The sequence below is a fragment of the Pezoporus wallicus genome, unplaced genomic scaffold, assembly GCF_028554395.1.
Source record: "Pezoporus wallicus isolate ANWC-B61680 ecotype Strahan unplaced genomic scaffold, APGP_CSIRO_Pwel_v1 contig_14357, whole genome shotgun sequence".
In the NCBI taxonomy this organism is placed as follows: Eukaryota; Metazoa; Chordata; class Aves; order Psittaciformes; family Psittacidae; genus Pezoporus; species Pezoporus wallicus.
Window position 1 is genome coordinate 1 of NW_026640911.1, and position 6,448 is coordinate 6,448.

The 6,448-nt window shown below is 64.8% G+C and overlaps 1 long non-coding RNA gene across 1 annotated transcript; it reads right to left on the reverse strand.

Annotated features, from left to right (window-relative positions):
• Positions 1-1,052: 1,052 nt before the first annotated feature.
• On the reverse strand, positions 1,053-3,298 carry LOC130605591 (uncharacterized). The gene is made up of 3 exons (XR_008973745.1): positions 3,146-3,298; positions 1,586-1,784; positions 1,053-1,108 (listed from the first exon to the last, which is right to left on the reverse strand). It is a non-coding gene; the product is annotated as an uncharacterized LOC130605591 (long non-coding RNA).
• Positions 3,299-6,448: the final 3,150 nt, after the last annotated feature.

Here is a 6,448-nt window from a genome sequence, read left to right on the forward strand (position 1 = left end):
CGGCCGCGCCTCCCGGGGCACCTGGGAGGTAGAGGGCGTGGCCAACATCAAGACACGCCCCCTCCGCGGCATGGCCACACCCACCTTCTCTGAGCCCCCAAGCCTCGCCTCTTTCCCCTTGGCCCCGCCCACCTTCCCCCAGAGCTCCCTGGCGAAGGCCTGCACCCGCGGCTCCTCCACCCGCAGCGCCTCCGTGTCCCGCAGCCGCTCCAGCAGCTCCTCCGCGCTGCGGCTCCTCCGGGCCAGCGCCACCAGGAAGGCGGGGACGTGGCGGCCGCTGAGCCCCAGCAGCTCCTGCAGCTCCCCGGACACCCAGCGCTCCAACGCCGCCGCCGCCGCCATTGCTGCTTCTCCTTCCTTTCCCCGCCTCACGCCGCCGGCAGCCAATCAGCGCGCTCCGCGCATGCGCGCATACCGCCCTACCGTAATGCCGCGCAGAGCAGCGCCGCACAAACCATAACGGCGCTCCCTTTATCCCCCCCCACACACACGGGGGGGAGGATCGGGGGTAATTGGGGTCCCTTTGCCCCCCCCAACGTCGTCCCCGCTGTCACAAGAGCCACGGTTGAGCGTTTATTGCCGCGTACAGCACCGCGGGGTAAGAGGAGGAACACAAAAGGCTTCGTTGCCACGGCAACCGCAGCAGGCCGCAGGCTCCGTTGCCGTAGCAACGGGAGCAGGCCGCTGTATGTGTATGTCCCCCCTCCCCCCCATCACGTTGCCATGTTTACCCCCCCCCCCCCCCCCCCCCACCAATCCCGGTATCAAACTGGGGCAGCTCCAGTTGGCCCAATGCTGACAAAGCTTAGAAAAGGCCGTAATTAAGCTAAAAAACACGCATAAAGAATAATTGCCCCCCCTCCCCCCCGCTATAAAAGCTACAAAATAAGAGCTGGGACCCCCCATGGTGTCCTTGTACCCCCCCCCTCCCCCCCGTCTATGGGGGTCTATGGGGTCCATGGGGGTCCTGCCCCGCCGGGGGGGGTCCTGCAGGTCCATGGTGGTGGCAATGGTGAGGGGGGGGTCCCAAGGTGGCTCCATCGTCACCCCCCCACACACACCCCCCAGCCGTGGGGCAGAGGCCGGGGTTACCGGCGGCAGGATTCATCTGGGGGGGGGGAGACACGGGGATGGGACCCCCATGACCCCCCCCACGGCCACAGACCCCCATTACCCCCTTTAACCCCCCATTACCCCCCCATTGTCCCCCATGAGCCCCTCCATTACCCCCAATGACCCCCCCATGGCCATAGACCCCCCATTACTCCCCCATTACCCTCTTTAATCCCCTATTACCCCCCATTGCCCCCCGTAAGCCACTCCATTATCCCCCAATGACCCCCCCATGGCCATAGACCCCCATTACTCCCCTATTACCCCCTTTAACTCCCTATTACTGCCCATTATCCCTCCATTCCCCCCCCAATACCCCCCCATGGCCATAGACCCCCATTACCCCCTTTAGCCCCCCATTACCCCCCATGAGCCCCTCCATTCCCCCCCATGACACCCCCCATGGCCATAGACCCCCATTACCCCCCATTGAGCCCCCCTTTACCCTCCATTACCCCCCCCCATGTCTCACCCACGAGCAGGGCTCGCGCCCGCAGCCCCCCGGGCCCCCCCCGCACATGGGGGGGCTCCTCCTCCTCATCTTCCTCGTCGGGGGCAGGCCCTGGGGGGGGCGAAGGCTCCTCGGGGGGGCCCCAGGCCGCCAGCAGCGCCCCCTCCGACGGGTAAGAGAAGGTGCGCTCCAGGTCCCGCTCGCTGAACCAGATCTTCAGCTGCAGCAATGGGGGGCAAGGGGGTAACGGGGTAAGGGGGTTAATGGGGGTAATGGGGTAAGGGGGGTAATGGGGGTAATGGGAGTAATGTGGGTAATGGGCAATAGGGGGCAATGGGGACAATGGGGGTAATGGGGGCAATGGGGGGAACAGGGGCAATGGGGGGAACAGGGGCAATGGGGTAATTGGGGTAATGGGGGCAATGGAGTAATGGGGGCAATGGGGGGAATGAAGTAATGGGACAATGGGGTAATGGGGGAATAATGGGGGGGCAATGGTGGGATAATGAGGGGTCACATGGGGACACCATAGGGACAGATGGGGACACCATAGGGACACCATAGGGATGCATGGGGACACCATAGGGATACATGGGGACACCATAGTGACACCACAGGGACACGTGAAGACACCATTGGGACACCATAGGGACACGTGAGGACACCATAGGGACACATGGGGACACCATAGGGATACATGGGGACACCATAGGGACACCCTGGCCCTACCACCCCCCCGCCGTTCCCATGGCGATTAATCCCCCTCTTCGCTTAAGCATCATTAATGGGAGGCTCTTAATGGGGAGGGGAGGTCATGTGACCTGCGGGGGGGGGGGGGGGGGGGGGGCAGGGGAGGGGCTGCCCCTCCCCCATAGAGCCACTTCCTGCCCCCCCCCCCCCCCCAGTTCCTGTTTTCGGGGTGCTGCTGGGGGTGGGGGTGGGGCAGGAAGTGGGGCTGGGGCCGTTGGGGGGGCAGGAACAAGGGTTGGGGACCCCGGGAAGGGGCAGGGATGGGGACAGGGATGTGGGATGGGGATATGGGGTGGGGACATTGGATGGGATCGGGACACGGGGATGAGGACAGGGATGTGGGATGGGGACATGGGATGGGATGGGGACAGGGATATGAGATGGGGATATAGGGATGGGGACAGGGATATGGGGTGGGGACATTGGATGGGATGGGGACAGGGATATGGGGTGGGGACATTGGATGGGATGGGGACAGGGATATGAGATGGGGATATAGGGATGGGGACAGGGATATCGGGTGGGGACACTGGATGGGATGGGGACAGGGATATGGGGTGGGGACATTGGATGGGATGGGGACAGGGATATGGGGTGGGGACATTGGATGGGATGGGGACATGGGGATGGGGACAGGGATGTGGGGACGGGGACATTGGATGGGATGGGGACATGGATATGGGATGGGGTCAGGAACATGGGGATGGGGACAGGAAGGTCCAGGAGGGGACAAGGAAGAGGTGACACTGAGGGGCTGGAGGGACCCCAACAGGAGCCATGGGGTGGCCATGGGGACACAAAGGGACACGGATGGGGCCATGGGGCCGCTACCTTCTTGCGGTGGGGGTGGCTCTTGGCCAGGCAGGAGCGCGGCAGCGCCAGGTACCCCCCGATGACCTGGATCTCCTCCGCCGTGGGGTAGCGCTTCTTGGGGGGGGGCAGCGGCTCCGGCCCCACTGCCGGTGCCGGGGGGGCCGGCTCTGGCGCTGTGGTCCCGGTACCGGTGGCCCCACGGCGTGGGCGCACGGTGATGGTGTTCCCGCTGCGGCGCTCCAGGGCCGGGTGGGCCAGGGGGGGCCCATGGCGGGGGCCCCCGCGCATGGCGGCACCCGGCTCCTCCCCACCCGCACCCGGTGGTGATGGCGATGGTGACGATGGTGACGGCGGCACCGGCACCGAGCACGTGGTGGGGCCCTTGGGTGGCACCGGGGCCTTGGTTGGAGCCAGGTCCTTGGGTGGCACCGGGTCCCTTGGCGGCACCAGGACCTTGGGTGGCACCAGGTCTTTGGTTAGAACCAGGTCCTTCGGTGCCACCGGGTCCTTTGGTGTCACCGGGACCTTCGTTGTCACCAGCTCTTTGGGTGTCACCGGAGCTTTAGTTGTAACCAGGTCCTTTGGTGTCACCAGGACCTTGGGTATCACTGGGTCCTTTGGTGCCACCGGATCCTTTGGTGCCACCGGATTTGGTACCACCGGATTTGGTGCCACTGGATTTGGTACCACCGGATTTGGTGCCACCATCTCTTTGGTTGCCCCCACCCCGACGCCCCCCCCTTGCCCCTTCCCCTCCCTGCACCCCTCAATGCCCCCCTTGCCCGCTCCCCTCTTCTCCCCCTCCAGCTCCTTGCTTGCCCCCCCGCGTTCCCCATGGCCCTTGCCTGCCCTATGGCTCTCAGCCCCGCTCTTGCCCTCCGCCTGCCCCACATCCTTCGGTGGCCCCGGGCCCCCATGGCCCTCCGTGGTCCCCTGCATCCCCGCTGAGCCCTGAGCATCCTCAGGCACCCCCGGGGCCCCCCGGTCCCGCTCGGGGCTCAGGGACCGGGCAGGGGCGAAGCGGGAGCGGAGGCGCCGGACGCGGCCGCGGGGGGGCTCCGGTTCCCCGCCGCTCTCCAGCGCCTCCGCGCTGCGGCTCAGCCCCGGCTCCGCGGGGCCTGGCCCGGCCCCGCTGTTACCGGACGCCCCGGGGCTGCCCCCGGCCTTGGCCCGGCGCCGCTCCAGCAGCTCCCGCTTCCAAAGGGGAAGCTGCGCAGCCCGGTCCCGCTGCTCCCGCTCCCGTCGCACCGAGGCCTCCTCCTCCCGGCGCCGCCGCTCCAGGAGCTGCAGCTTCCAGCCCGGCACCGCCATGGCCTGAGGGGACGGGGAGGGACGGGGATGGAGCTGCGGCACGGATCCGGGATGGGGATGGAGCGGGGATGGGGATGGAGAAGGGACACGGGTCCGGGATGGGGATGGAGCGGGGATGGGGATGGAGAAGGGACACGGGTCCGGGATGGGGATGGAGCGGGGATGGGGATGGAGAAGGGACACGGGTCCGGGATGGGGATGGAGCAGGGACACGGGTCCGGGATGGGGATGGAGCAGGGACACGGGTCCGGGATGGGGATGGAGAAGGGACACGGGTCCGGGATGGGGATGGAGCAGGGACACGGGTCCGGGATGGGGATGGAGCGGGGATGGGGATGGAGAAGGGACACGGGTCCGGGATGGGGATGGAGCAGGGACACCGATCCAGCACGGAGGGATGGGGATGGGGATGATGGAGCTGGAATGGCAAGGTGATGGGTTAGTATGGAGATGATGGAGGAACCAAGGATGGGGATGATGAAGGAACAACGGATGGAGATGAAGAGGAACCAAGGACAGGGATGAAGAAGAACCAAGGATGGGGATGATGGAGGAACAAGGATGGAGATGATAGAGGAGCAAGGATGGGAATGAGGGCCCAAGGATGGGGATGGTGGAGGAACCAAGGATAGGAATGATGGAGGAACAAGGATGGGGATGATGGAGGAACAAGGATGGGGATGAAGAGGATCCAAGGATGGGGATGACGAAGAACCAAGGATGGGGGTGATGGAGGAACAAGGATGGGGATGATGGAGCTGGAATGGGGACGTGATGGATTAGGATTGGGATGATGGGGGAACCAAAAGGATGGAGATGAGGAGGAACCAAGGATGGGGATGATGGAGGAACAAGGGATGGGGATGAAGAGGAACCAAGGGTGGGAATGAGGGCCCAAGGATGGGGATGGTGAAGGAACAAGAGATGGGAATGGTGGAAGAACCAAGGATGGGGATGATGGAGGAACAAGGATTGGGATGAAGAGCAACCATGGATGGGGATGATGGAGCAGGGATGGGGATGATGGAGGAACAAGGATGTGGATGAAGAGGAACCGTGGATGGGGATGAAGAGGAGCCAGGGATGGGGATGATGGAGCAGGGATGGGGACCGGAGCCACTCAGGCCACCATGGAGGGGGGTGATGCTGATGGGACGAGGAGGGGACCCCTGGGGACACCGGAACGGGCATTGTCCCCCCCATCACAGCTCCTGGTGTTGGCATCCAAAGGGGGGGCACCCGGGATTGGGTGCCAGGATTTAGGTGGGGGGCAGGAGATTGGGGGGTCTCAAGATAATAGGGGGAACCCCAAGCTTTCAAGGGGTGTCCATGCTATGGGGGTGTCCATGCTATGGAGGGGTCAATGCTATGGGGGGGGTCCATGCTATGGGGTGGGGTCCATGCTATTGGGAGGGGGTGTCCATGCTATGGGGGGGTCATGAACCGGGATGGGCTCTATGCTATGGGGGGGATCCATGCTTTGGGAGGGGGGGGATCCATGCCATGGGGTAGGGTTCATGCTGTGGAGGGGTCCATGCTATGGGGTGGGGTCCCTGCTATGGGGTAGGGTCCATGCTATGGGGTGGGGTCCCTGCTATGGGGTGGGGTCCCTGCTATGGGGTAGGGTCCCTGCTATGGGCTATGGTCCATGCTATGGAGGGGTCCCTGCTATGGGGGGATCCATGCTATGGGCGTGTCCATGCTATAGAGGGGTTCACGCTATGGGTTGGGGTCCATGCTGTAGGGGGGTCCCTGCTGTGGGGTGGGGTCCCTGCTATGGGGGGGGTCCATGCTTTGGAGGGGTCCATGCTATAGGCGTGTCCATGCCATGGAGGGGTCCTTGCTATGGGGGGATCCACGCTATGGGCGTGTCCACGCTATGGAGGGGTTCGTGCTATGGGGCAGGGTCCCCGCTATGGGGGCTCCATGCCCTGGCTCTGCCCGTTCTCTCTATGGGGTGTCTCCGTCTTCCGGCCCCCCCCACCCGGGCGTGCGCGGGTCCGGTGGGGG